This window comes from Pan troglodytes, chromosome 14, assembly GCF_028858775.2.
Source record: "Pan troglodytes isolate AG18354 chromosome 14, NHGRI_mPanTro3-v2.0_pri, whole genome shotgun sequence".
Lineage (NCBI taxonomy): Eukaryota > Metazoa > Chordata > Mammalia > Primates > Hominidae > Pan > Pan troglodytes.
This window is the reverse complement of record NC_072412.2, coordinates 67,694,987-67,709,715: the sequence shown is the minus strand read 5'-3', so window position 1 is coordinate 67,709,715 and position 14,729 is coordinate 67,694,987. Positions and strand designations below refer to the sequence as shown.

At 35.1% G+C, this 14,729-nt stretch overlaps 1 long non-coding RNA gene across 1 annotated transcript in view; it reads left to right on the top strand.

Annotated features, from left to right (window-relative positions):
- The first annotated feature begins 9,268 nt into the window (after positions 1-9,268).
- Positions 9,269-14,729, top strand: part of LOC104001855 (uncharacterized) — a 32,605-nt gene continuing 27,144 nt past the window's right edge. Inside the window, exon 1 of the long non-coding RNA XR_673848.4 lies at positions 9,269-9,591. This is a non-coding gene — a long non-coding RNA (uncharacterized LOC104001855). The remainder of the gene's footprint in view (positions 9,592-14,729) is intronic.

Below are 14,729 nucleotides of genomic sequence, written 5' to 3'. Positions count from 1 at the left end.
GTGTAGAGTGAATAAGTAGAGGTTTGAAATTGTGCCATATTCAGCCTCTTAGCTCCAGATTTCACCACAGACTCTGACACATGCTAAGTTAAAAGTTATATTAGTTTATTTAGTTGAACTTACAAGCTACATAGCTGTTAACACTTCATTTAAATATATCATAAAATGTAGAATAATAACTAAATAAAGGATGTAGACTATGCATATGATAGTAATCTAGATTTGCAAATAGTACTTTTCATATTTTTACTTTGTAAGACAATTTCTTTTTCTCTAATTCCCCATCTATTTCTTATGTTGCTCTTTCTCACCTTGTCACAAGATTTTATGTTATTCTTCCTCTTTCTATTCTTTTTCTCCAATTTCTTTTTCTTCTTCAAATAAAAGCATTCCTATAAGTGCATTTCCTTGCTTTCTTCTCTTCTAGGACTGTTTCCACTTCTTATCAACCGCTTGAACTTCAAATAGCACCTGTATTTACCAATTCACAAAACAATATATTTAGCTTTACGCTTCTCCTAAATTCTAAACTCTCAGTGATTACAACCTAATAGGTTGTGCAAAAGGAATTGCAGTTTTTGCCTACTGAGTCATTTCTAAACTCCTCAGCCAGTCATTTTCAGACTCTTCAATTTCTAGCCACAACCATCATTTCCAGTCTTATATTCCACTAATTACATATATATAGGCCATATTTGAGTCAAATTGATCTACCCAATTTTACTTCAAAATATCAACCTTCTCTAATAGATCTGTGCGATTGTTTATGCTACTTTCCCTGCATAAAATACACTTTTTGACTCATCTTTCTACAAATATCTGCTTGTCAAAATTCTCTTGATCTCACTGGTAAAACAAAGGGGTGGAAATAGAAAACACCAAAAATCCCTGTTCATCTATGAAATTCTATGGTTCTATAAAAAATCTATCCATTTTTAATAAATCATTATAAATGCTACCAGTGTCATCAGGCCTTTAATTCTTCCAGTGCCTGGATGTGGAAGTTGATTCAAAAGTTTTTAAGAACCCAAGCTTTTAAGTTAGACCAGTAAATTTAGATACAGCTCTGCCTCACACCAGCTGTGTGACTTTGGGCCAACTTTAGCAGTTCTCACTCTCAGTGATCTCATCTAGAAAAGAGAATAATAAAATTCACCCATCAGAACTGATGTGATACATTCACATGATCATGCAATTTATGCCAAGTGAGATACTCCAAAAATTTTAGTCACTTTAACTTCTTGCCCTCTTAACATGCATAGCAATTTTAATTATTTCAGTGTACTATACCTTGCATTAAACTTAATTATGTACCTAGCATTTTCTCCTTGCATGGTAAATTATTTAAGAATATAATCCTGTCTATAAATGGTGAACATGCACATACCAATAGTAAATATCAAATAAATATTTAATAAATCAATTCATATAGATTTTTAAAATATCACCTGTTAGGTGAAGCATTGCTTTGCTGATTAATCGAATCAGACATTCTACCACCTTGACTCAAATTTCAATAACAACTAACCACTAGTTTCATGATATTAGACTCACTACCTTAGACACCCTGTGTCATAGAATCTTTACCTATAATCAGGATATCTCTCTCAGATTATTTAAGTGCATGAAGAAATAATTTTTATACCTGTGATGGTTAATATTGAATGTCAACTTGATTGGATTGAGGGATGCAAAGTATTGTTTCTGGGTGTGTCTGTGACGGTGTTGCAAAAGGAGATTAACATTTCCAGTCAGTGGACTGGGAGAGGCAGACCCACCCTCAATCTGGGTGGGCACCATGTAATCAACTGCCAGTTCTGCTAGAATAAAAGCAGGTAGAGGAATGTGGAAGGACTAGACTGGCTGAGTCTTCTGGCCTTCATCTTTCTCCCATGCTGGGTGCTTCCTGTCGTCGAACATCAGACTCCAAGTTCTTCAGCGGAGACTTACACTAGTGTGAAAAGTAGGTTTGCCAAGGGCTCTCAGACCTTGGACCACAGATTGAAGGCTGCACTGTTAGCTTCCCTGCTTTTGAGGTTTTGGGACTCAGACTGACTTCCTTGCTCCTCAGCTTGTAGATGGCTTATTGTGGGACTTCACCTTCTGATTGTGAGAGTCAATACTCCTTAATAAACTCCCGTTTATGCATACATCTATCCTATTAGTTCTGTCCCTCTAGAGAACCCTAACACAATACCTGTAGTAATTTTATTAAAATTATAGTGTATTTTAAACATATCTGGAACCTAATAAGAAAACAATAAATATAATTTACTCTTATAACATGTTTAATCATTTATTTGTATCACAAAATATTGTCATCCATTACCCCTACAACAAAACTGAACTTGGTAAATAATTTTTATCTTCCACCTTTTTGAGTCTTATTTTTCACAGTGTATTATTTCCAAAGCACGTGATACAAACTTCCTACACAGACACTTGGGCACCAGGTGGTTGCCCAATGCCTCATTTTCTAGGCTTGCTCTACCGCATGAGATGAATTACCTTTAATTGATTACATATTTATAGAGCACACACTGCACTTGAGATCCCCAAGTCTGTATCAATACCATTTACCCACACTTCAAGCTAATTAATAAAATCCAGTTTTAGTACTTCACAGGTGTGACACACTACACTAAGTGCTTTAATTAGAATATCTTAGCTCATTATCACAACATCTCTGTGAGATACACTTTATTATTATTACACGTAAATTAGTAATAAAGAAAACAGGTGGAGATAAATGGATTTGCTCACTATCACACAATGCAACCTGTGATTGGGCAATCTACAAGTTGAGCCTAGGCACTTGAACTCTGAAAATTCTGCTAATAACCACCTCCTTGTCATGAGTGAAAGCACTTATCAAGGAAGCCAAACGACTGTTGTTCCCTGTCTGTGAGCAGATAAGGGAAGAGAGCCAACTGAAGAAGATGACATATGAGCTGAGTGTTTAACTTTTATATCTTAGGATTTCCCAGTATTCTAAAATATAAAAAGGACATGATTTAGCAAATAAGACCCTCATGAGTACAATAGAACAGAGAAAAATAAAAAATTAAAATATTAAAGAGGTTTAATAAATATTAACATTAAAACACAAAAGTAAAGAATGTTTTACTAATTAGTGGCCCTTGTGTAATTGAAATCTCAGCCTGTATTTTTAATCAAGTTCCTGTTGCCGTGCCCCTTGGAGGAATTTTATTAGGCAGAGCTCATTCTGCTTAGAGACTGGACAACAGTGTAGAAGGATAAAGAGAACACTGTGATAGATAGGATGATTCTAGTCTGATTTCAGAATTTGACCTCTTTCTCCTTAGGTCTGAGACATTCTCATTTGGAATTCAAGATCCCTTTCCTGTAAACATGTTTAACTTTATAAAAAGGCTTAATCATTAAAATTAGAATAACTTCTTTAATGAGACAAAAAAGTTTAAGGGTAAAAACCAGAGGGATAAAAGGTCAATCTGACTTCAGACTGGCAGAAAAATGAAAAAAATAAAAATTCTATGTTGTACAGTCTTTGTCATCAGTCAGCTCCTACGGTGGGTGTCTCAATGTCACGCCTGCCATTTTAGACACTTGCTCTCAAAGTGAAACAGTACTCAATGTGAAATTGTCGAAAGCAGATTTGAAAGGACAAAACAGACATTTCTCTTTTTAATACGTCAACTTCATCTGTTTTTTCATCTGTTGCTAGTAGAGACCATTGAGGAGGCAATTAGAGAAATTTGATTGACTTAGACTTTCTCTTTTAAAGAAAATTTCCAGTAATTGAGCTTATAGAATATGTCTTCAATGGTAGTTGGAAAGTGATTTCTCTTTCCAGGTAGTCCTCTCAGAGTTCAGATGGCTTCCCTTTTATGATGGACTCTAATTAAATGAAGAAAGGCTAATATAATTTTAATGAAATAAAATGAGACTTCTTTCTCACTCATTTTTAAAAAACAGTGCCTTAACTTCCTTTTAAGAGTAACTTCTGTGAATTTAATTTTAAAGATATCACCCCAAAGATATCATCTTTCTCATATCACCATTATTGTTTTCTTGTTTACATATAAAGAAACAAGAAAAAAAATTGGTGTGCCTCAGTTGTCAGACAAAGGTATTCATGTTTGAAATGGCAAATACACATTTTTTTTTCATATGACATTCAGTAGGAATGCAGGGTCTTAGGCAAGATGGTCAAAGACGGGTGAAAGCTAAATGTTCAGAGTTCAGCAGGAGCAAGGTTCAAGGGTAGGGTATAAGAGTTTCACACTTTTGGCCAGGCGCGGTGGCTTATACCTGTAATCCCAGTATTTTGGGAGGCTGCGGCGGGTGGATCACAAGGTCGGGGGTTCAAGACAAGCCTGTCCAATATGGTGAAACCCCGTCTCTACTAAAAATTAAAAAAAAAAATTAGCCCGGCGTGGTGGCGCATGCCTGTAATCCAAGCTACTTGGGAGGCTGAGGCAGGAGAATCGTTTGAACCCGGGAGGCGGAGGTTGCAGTGAGCCGAGATTGCACCATTGTACTCCAGCCTGGGCAACAGAGTGATACTCCTTAAAAAAAAAAAGGAAAAAAAAGAGTAAGAGTTTCATACTTTCATTCCCCCCAAAATATTGTCTAGGTATGTAGTTCAGGAAAAGAAAAAAATGGAAAAGCATTCAGTTTGCTTCTCTCTTACTCATTTCATCCTCTGGAAATGTAGAAAACAATAGAAATTTGTGAGACAGGTGAGAAGATTTATCCACTTGTATTTTTTCTACCATAATCCCATAGTTTTAGTGTTATATGCTCCCCTTTGAATTGGAACTCCATTTGAGCAGGAAAGAGCTTTGGATCACAGGCTGTCAGAGAGACTGAAGAGTCGGAGCTCCACAGAGAAGCTGCCTGCTTGTGACAGCTGGGCAAGCCGCTGTCCAGCTCCCGCCTGCTCACTCTAAAGAGTTTATGTTTAGATAAAATGAGGCATTCAAGTGGCTGCTTTGCTGAAATTACAAACAAAAACAAAAAAAATTAAAAATTTTGTAAGCAGTTGGACGGAAATAGCGCTGAAACTGCTCAGGGAACTTGGCTTTAAAAATGAATATTTTGACACCAACAAACATACCTAAAATAAGAAAGATATGCACTACTTAAAACTTAGAGAACCCAGAAACTTATTTTCCAGGTGTAAGCATTCTGTGCTTCTAAGCGCCTGTAGCTCTGGAATGCATGAGATCATTACTAGGGGCAGAAAAAGGAGCCTGTGGGCCTTGTACCCTCTTTGTCAGGAAATTTTCTAACATTAAAGCCCTGCCATGCAGAAAAATGGTGGATTTACTATTCTGTTTGATTCCCCATGTGTACAGTTTTTGCTGTGCCCTCACTACAAGTTTTTTGCTTAGAAAGTCTCAACAAGAATCATCTAAAGTCTCTTTTGTGAGCCGAATAAATGGTTCTGTTGCCTTCCTACTTGATAGATTCTCCTCACTTCAAATTTTTGATGAAGTGGTCTTTAGACTCATAATCCCCCTAGGCCTTTTGTTCTGATCTCTCCATTACCAGCCATGTATTAACTTCCCACCCTCTTCAGCTCCTGGAGTGTTTCTAATTTTCTTAGTCCTTAATCCTTCACTAGAAATATATTCCTGCTTTGCAGAAATGAGAATTATGTCATTCATACTGAATCATCCCCTGGAGAGGATAAAATAGATTTACAAAAAACATAGAGCCTGGTACGTAGGGAACTTCTCTCCTCCAATTCCTATGTTGTATCTCTGAGCCATTAACATTTCTAGATTGTGCCTTCCCTACTATCCTGGCGTGGTACAGGGCTTCAAACAGGGCTTTCTACCCTGGACGTTCTGCTCCCATCAGCAATTTAGGGGCGGCGAGTACTAAACTGGTTTCTGGTCCAAGCAGAATAAGATTCGAGGGAGAATTTGGCAGATACTAAAGACTGGCCTTTTTTATACACTCACAGAAAGGAAGCCATAAACCAGAATATATGAAGGAATATGATGGAAAAAATATACGAAAACTCTGTCTATAGCATCTTATTCTACTTTCTGTACCTGATATTACTCAGTGTACTCGTGACTCCATAGACAAAATGCCATAAATTTTTATTCAGTAAAGTTTGAGTTCTTGCTAAATGCTAGGTGCTTGCAATTGAATGATGTATCATGTGTTAGGTAAAGTTGAAAAAACATAGATTCTGATGAAAAGAAGCTTGGTGTCTCATGAGAGCCTCTGCTTTCTAGTTACTAATAATCTGTTAGGGTACATCATTCAGAGTTGGTCTCTTATGCCCCATGTTCTAAGCATTTTTTTTCCTTTTTCCTTTAAGATTTTCTTATCAGTGTCCCATTTTATTTTTTCTATAATAGTCTTAGGGATCTGATAAACTAATCTGATCCAAGGTGTTAATAAATAATTGTACCAATGTTTGCCTCACCAAGTTAATTTAATTTTTTAATTATGTAACTTAAAGAGGTTAAGTAATGTGTTGAAGTTATAGCGTCAGTAGAGAAAGCATTTTTAACTCTTTGCCCTTTTGTCGTAAAACCTTATTTTGAAGCACTATTTATCCAACATTAGAGGTGAATAATCATTACTCACCATAAGGAATTGGTTTCTGGCAATAAAATATGAGTATTTACGCCTGAAAAATATTTCCCCTCTGAGACTTTATACTGGTTAAAAGCTCATATTGGAATTTTAGAGCTTTCTAGAAGAGTTCCCACCATTTACAAAATGGAAAAAAAAATCAAAGTAAACTTGATCCATTAATCATGGATGACCAAACTCTATGAACTGGGAAAACATGTTTCAGATATTTCAGATGTATTAAATCTAATATGATCTAGATGTATTGTGGGGTTTTTTTTCATGTTGGTAGGAAAACAAACAAACGCACAAACAAAAATAATCAGCTGACAGATGTACCCTTGACTAGCTTTCAGAGAAAGGGATCAAGGGTTGAGTTTCTTTTTTTTTTTTTAATGAAAATCCTACATACTTTAAAAGCTACAAACCTGTTTAATCAAACTAAATCTGTAGAGCAGGAAGACAGTTTTTGATATTAAAGTTTTGACTTTTCTTGGAGGCTACCTAAAAAGTTACATAGCATGAAAATTTGGCACTAGGAAATGAAACTTGAAAAACATGATTCTGACAGGGTGCCAACATTTTATAGAGGCTAAAAGCAACCATTTTATTCAGAAGCTCAGCTTGCTGGTGAGCAACCTAAGACTTTGAAGACTAAATAGGAAGGCTCTTCCTAGGTAGACTTCTTTTCTTTTCTCCAGGATCCAAATGGGCTACTTGAAATATCTACAAGTCGTTCATCTAAACAGCAGTGCATCATTACAAGAGCTAATTGCTCATTATTTTTGCAGCCTAGTTTAAAGGAAATACATGAAAGATTTCTCAGAGGGTTCATGTTTCAATTTTGAAGCCTGGGGTGAAAGGACTTAGACTGTGATCCATTGTGAGAGCTGACTAGCAAATAGAGCCTGTTGCAAACACCCACTGTGCCCCATGTTCTAAAAGAATACAAGCCCACTGTGTCAGCAGTTGTTATCAGGCCCACATGAATGAACTTTCAGAATGACCATTTTATTATGTGTATCTAAAAATGAGACAAACCCATATGCCTGGGGTATGGGTCTTCAGAAATGAGGAGGCATCAAGGCCTGTGGTTTGATTAAGCATTTTACCTTATTTTAGAAGGGATGTCTGTGAGATCAAACTAAGACAGGTCCCTGCTTGTTCTCTATGAATCTGACATGCATTCATACAGAAGGGATACTAATAGGCTGCTGAGCTATTAATGAAATTCAATTTCAAACCATGTTTCATGGCCAACCGTGCTGGTTGGATGCAAAAACAACAAGCACAGCACTTTTAACAGCCCTCTCTGGATGAATTAAATAAGGATGATAGAAAAATCCCATGTATAGCAAATAAAAAGACATTGAATAATGGAATCAGACCAGGTGGCAAGGTAGTTCATTGTCAATATCTTACGATCATAGAATATAAGCCTCTACAGTGTTTGGGCATTCTGTGATTCATGAAATGATAAAAACAATGAGGTGAAAGACAGTACACTTGTTTTTTTTAATTCTTATAATTATCTCATAAAAATGAGGAAACTGACGATTTTTTAGTACCATAAAATGTCCCATTGAAATTTCACTAAATACTTAGCTAAAATTTTACATCTTTGACTTACTGTTTTTCCTTCTTTTAATGGACAAAAGCTTTCTCCTTTTCAATTAAATGTGATAGGTCATATGCATGTATATTATTATTTTACATGTAATATTTAGATTTTTTAAATTTAAATTATAACACGGCAATCCTCTGTTATTTTTTTATTTGGTAGGATTCAATAGTTGCTTTTACTCCTTCCATTTCTACTACAAATTTACATTTTACTCAAATATTCTTATATTAACATTTTGCTCAAATATTCTATTTACCCAATTAATATTATTTTATATACTTATGTATATTTATATACATATATTTTATATACTTATGTGTATATTATATGTAATCACCCTTTAAATCCAATAGTATGATTGATTGCAGGATGCATTAACTGAAAAACATTTTCTTAATGTGGGACTTTTTCTTTTCAATCACAGTTTATATTTAATATGTACATAGCTTTAATTTTTTGTAGCTTTCTTTTCTGTCTCTGTTACTTTTGTTAAAATTCAAGCAATAGAATTCGAGAACTTTCATATCAAAAACATATCATATTATTTATTCCTTAACTTTCATTTCACAGGTAGATAATTAGGGTTCAGAGATACAGTCAAAGACTGGCAGTAAAGGTCAACAGTATATTCCTAAAAAATAGGTACTGGGGATGTAATCTCCTTAGTTCTTATTTTTATAATCTAAGCCATAATATTGGCAATGAGCAAATAATAATCTTAAACTAAATTGTTTCGTCTGAGTTTAGTGCTCTAGTTTTTCAAACTGCTCATTGCTTCTCTGATGAATAGCCCTTTAAAAAGAGGTGACATGGAGTTAAGATATAAAAGAAGTCAGAATTAGTATATATATCTCCAAGCTATCTGTCACTTCTCCTTTCTTAACCCAGACTGATCGATCGGTTGATTGATATAACCCAGCACTATGCATTCCTGATGCGTATTTGAATCAATTCCTGTTTCAGATTACTAATTGGCCTGCTTCCTTCTCCTAATTGCACTTTGTGAGGACTACTCTAGGCAACCAGCTTTGTGAGCTCATTAACAGCTTTGTTCAACCTCAGGGAGGTTAAGGCACTCACTCAAGGTCACACACCTAGTTAATAGGGAGTCTAGCTTCAAACCCACATCTGACTGAATCTAATTCCACCTACAGCTTTGAAGGCTCAGAAAACATAACTGCTTGAAAAACTGAGTTAACTCTATGACTGCCAGGACAAAAGCTTAGAATTTAGAAATGAAACAATGAATAAGTAGACATTTTGCTCTCGTTTTGTTATTTTTTACTTTATTTTCCAAATATGTTTAGGTTAAAGAAAAGAACATGGGATTTAGAGTCAAATAGGCAGGTGTTTTGATTCTACCCTTGCTAACTCTGTGACCTTTGGTAAGTGTTTAAACTCTCATAGCTTCAGTATTTTCTCTACTCTGATATACACATGGGTTCTTTGTACATAATATGTTCTCTGTACATGTTATATAAAGGCTTCATAAGAAAATGAATAATGTACCTAATTATAGCTACAGCTTTGCAAATTCAGTGCATTTAACAACAATGATAATCAACTTACAGAAGCACAAATTAAAGTAACCCTCCTTCAGGTTTTCTAATATATTCTAGTTTATAGGTATATGTACTGTTTCTACTTATCAAGGCTTGAAACATAAGTGTTGAATTCTTACTCTTTAATGCTATGACATTTGGGCGATGAACAGATTTTGATAATTGTACCCATACCCCCACAATATCTTTCATATGTACCTGCTCCTTGCTTTCCATTCTCATTCCATTTCTGCTGATGTATTGCAGTGATTCTTATAATCATTCACTAAAGTTTACTGACTGCTCACTATGCTCTTGTTGAGAAAAATATTCCCTACCTGCACTTTTCTAATTTGTCTTGAGTTCTTAAGTTTTGGAGGTTACATTTTTTGAAGTAAGGATTCTCTTTCTCCATTTGTTGTTATTGTTTTTAGATAATATTTGTCAGAAGCTGATTTCATTTGAATAACTCTTTACTGACATAGGACTTCCTTCCTTCCTTCCTACCTTCCTCCCTCCCTCCCTCTCTCTCTCCCTACTTTCCATCCTTCCTTCTTTTTTTTCTCTGAGTCTTGCTTTGTCACCCAGGCAAAGTGGCGCAATCTTGGCTCATTGCAACCTCCACCTCCTGGGTTCAAGTGATTCTCCTGCCTCAACCTTCCTAGTAGCTGGGACTACAGGTGCTCACCACCACGCGTGGCTGATTTTTGTATTTTTTTTTTTTTTGGTAGAGACAGGGTTTTGCCTGCGGTGAGGTGTTTGGCCAGGCTGATCTCAAATACCTCATGTCAGGTGATCTGCCTGCCTCAGCCTCCCAAAGTGCTAGGATTACAGGCGTGAGCCACAGTGCCCAGCCTGATATAGGACTTTCATGTCTCATAAATATTTCTGTTCTTTATCTTATGGTTTAAAGATTATTCTAGTCAAGATATATATTCTGGATATAGTTAAAATCATTAATTTTTCCTTAAAATTTTGTAAAGTTTGAGTCACATTTGGCTTAACCTTTACTTAATGTTTTGTTTTAGTCATGTACATTTATTTGCTAAGTGTTTCTATTCAAAGACAGTCTCCTCTTCTTCACCAACCATCTATTGTGATCTATTACAGCATGGTTGCTATAACCATGTTGGTTTTTATCACATATGTCTTCTTTATATCTTTATTTTATTAATTCATGATTACAAAGCCATGAATTTTCTTGGCAACTTCTTATTAGACCTGAACTATTTCTTTGTCCTTTCAAAGTCCCAGAGAACACTAGAAATACCAAGTTACTGTTGACTTTCCAGTACCTTCAGAAAATAAATAGCACACTGTTTCTTTTGTTGTTTTTTAAGGTGAGTATTTATCAAAATCATCAGTAAACATGATTTTGACAAACATACATTTATGCTTACTCACTACTTTCTTTATCATTTTCTTATCTTACCCCGATCTAAATGGTAAGACTCTAGAACAAACATTGTGCCCCCTTCATCATCTGGATCCTTATAAAATAATTTGACCCATGAAATCTTATCTCTTTTGCTCACAAACTTCATAAGTGAAAAATGAACTTATGATTTTATTTATGTTTTTTTTTTGAGAAGGAGTCTAACTCTGTCACCCAGGCTGGAGTGCAGTGGTGTGATCTCTGCTCACTGCAACCTCCACCTCCCGGGTTCAAGTGATTCTCATGCCTCAGACTCTTGAGTAGCTGGGATTACAGGCGTGTGCCACCATGGCCGGCTAAGTTTTGTATTTTTAGCAGAGAAGGGCTTTCACCATGTTGGCCAGGCTGCTCTTGAACTTCTGTCCTCAAGTGATCCATCCACCTCGGCCTCCCAAAATGCTGGGATTACAAGCCTGAGCCATGGCGCCTGGCCAGATTTATACTCTTTTATGAGAGAGGGCCGTAGACCCCTCTATTCTCTCCTGTGATCTGAGATATTTCCTTCTCAGGCCTTCGATAATCATTAGTTTTGAGTGTGAGCTGAGGAGAAGAGGAAGTTAAGGAAGGTTTGTATCTAAGCCATGCCTTATCTGATTTTCCACCATTTCTTATACTGATATTTTAGGTACAATCATAAATTATCAAATGCTACCTTGCTTTTCTTTGTGACCAACCATTTTGTTTTTTCTCTCCCGAGGGATATTTCTAAATAATTGAGGGTTGTGGCCTACAATTCTGTTTTTCCTAGTATTTCCCCCGGCCAATAATGTTATTTAATTACCTTAATTAATAACTGCTTTGTTTTGACCAGTGCAATGACCAGTATGATTCTGAATATATACATAGTTCCAAAATAGCATTAGTAGCTATTGGATCTTTAAACAATTAATCTTTTTTTCTCTCATTTCTGTTGAAGACGTTGCTAGACAAAGTTGTAAAAGAGGTTCTGTGATAATCTGCTTGACAACAAAATATGTTCAATGGATATCTATGAACCTAGAGAAATATGCATCCTGGATTGTAGTTCTCGAAAAAAAAATGTTGACAAAAGCATTTAGTATACATATGCCCTGCTGCTTTAATTCTTTTGTGAGTTCTCATACAGTTTGTAAGGTTTCCTGTATTGTATGTATATAATAAATTTTAATGAAAACCTGAAGCAATATTTGATTGCCCTAAATTTATCCTTCCATATGATCCAGGTTGTTCCTTGGATATTTATAATTCCGGAACTAGAATTTATAACACATACATCAGTCTCAATCATTTCTATTTTCTCCTGTGCATCGTCTGAGTGCAAGAATACCAGTATCTAAATATAATCCTCAGTGTTCCATTTCAGCCAAGTCCTTTGCAGAGAAATATTAGCTGTCACATAAGCCTTTTTAAAAAATCTTGTTATTCTTCACAGTGTGATGGTTCTCCCTGTTAGTGAATAGATCTTCATTTAGGAATTCACTATGTTATGATTTTTGTCCCTTAAATTTAGGCATAGTTTATAATAACACTGAAGATGAGTTTATTCTTTAAAAGAATAATGGAACATGATGCATTTATCCACATTTATTCACATAAAATAACTCTACATGCCTTGTGGGTTTATGTTGTGTTATATTTTTTCAAGTGTTCCCATGTGTGTTCATGGGAAAATCTAGAGCTGCCTGCCCTGTTTTGACTCACAGAGCAAAGAGAATAGCAAGTGCAAAGAAAGTAATTCCTAATTTTACATAGAACAGTGTTCATTATCCACAATGATTAAAAGGAGGGTTTTTCATAGTTACTAAACATCACACAAATACACATGTGAATACAAGTATTTTAGTTGTTAATTTTCCTCACTATCTTAGATATCTGTCTTGTGTAAGACAGATAACATGATTGTTCAGCCCTCACTCTTTCAGTGTGAGTGTTTTCAGTTTCGCCTTCTTGGTTTTTATTTGAACGTAGGCTAGGCCTTTGGCCATTTAAGTCTGCTCTACCTGTTCTCCTTCTGGGACCCAGACTTAAGAAGCAGTATCACTTTTGCAATGTGTTTTTCTCGTGGTGGAAAGTGAGCATTCAAAAAGTTCAGTAGAAGCTTTTGATGTTTCTTAAAACATCAGCCTGAAACACTTATACTGCCACTTTTCTTTCTTTCATATTCCATTGGTCTAAGAAGGCTAAACCCCAAGTGAAGCGACCAGCAATAAATACTCAGGTGACTCTAATGGAAGCCAAAGCAATGCCATATGACAGAGGCATTGGATGTTCATTCATTTTCCAAGTAAGGGGTAAAAGGTAGGAAACCATAATATAATCTCTAAAAGACAGATACGGTAGAGAGGCTTGCCATAAATATTTAACCTGAACAAAATAAATGCCACTTAAATAGCACTCATTTTTATTTAAGGACTTTTCTCTTGTTGGAGTCTCCATTAGCAGTGAAGCATTCTTTTAGAATAATAGTGGAGGTAAATAGATGAGGTTATTAAATGAAGGTGGTCATCTCTCCCACATTGTTACACCATTTCTGGATTCAGAATGTCACATTCCTATATCACATTACCCACCCTTAAGCAAAACATGCATAGGATGAGGAATGACATAATGTCTTTCTTGGCTTAAGGGCACCTTGACTAAATGACACAAATATGTTTAATTTTCCCCCTAATTTTGTGTTCTAGGATATTTTATAACCAGTGTCAACTCATTATATTCTAGAAAGATTAAAATTAAGATTTCCTTTGGTTACGTGCAAGAAGAACAATTGGGAAAGGGGAATGTGTGCCTATTTTCAGACACATCTATATTAAGAAAAAACACAATTTAAATTGATTCTCTTAAAATCGTTTAAGCCTGTACAGTCCCTGGAAAGTTTTTGAACATTTTTAAGGGGTCCAGTCTGAAAACCAATTAAATATGTTATATTGAGCAATTAATTGGAAAGTGAAAAACTATGATCCTCACAAGTAGATGCTTAAAAATAGTTAACACATGTCAACATTAATTTGTGATTTAAGGAGAATGTAGGAAAAAGAAATAAAATATCTTTAACTTAAGAAATGACATAAATTGAAAATAAACAGTATATTTAGCATCGAAGTGAACTGAAATTAAAATAGGAAGAAAATAGCCCTTTTCACCATGCATATTCAAACTTTCATTAGAGGCCCTGGGCTATGCAATAAAATCAAAAACAATGTAAAAATCACAATAATTCATAAAAATGAATAAAAACATATTTAATTTTAATTGACTTGATTGACTACATAGAAAATCCTGAAACTCCCATATATAAGCAATTTAAGTTAATAAGAATATTAATCATATTTGTTAGATAAAAATTATCAAATAAAATAAATATTGCTCTTTGATTACAGACAATGATCCCATTCAAAATGGATAACAAAATCAATAATAGCTAAGAATAAACCTAACAAAAGGCATACAAAGCTTCTTAGGAGATGGTTCCGAAATAATAAAAAGATATAAAAGGCAGTCTTATCATTCATGGACTGGAATACACAATGAGATAATACAGTCTCCCATCTCCTAGATTAATCTCCCA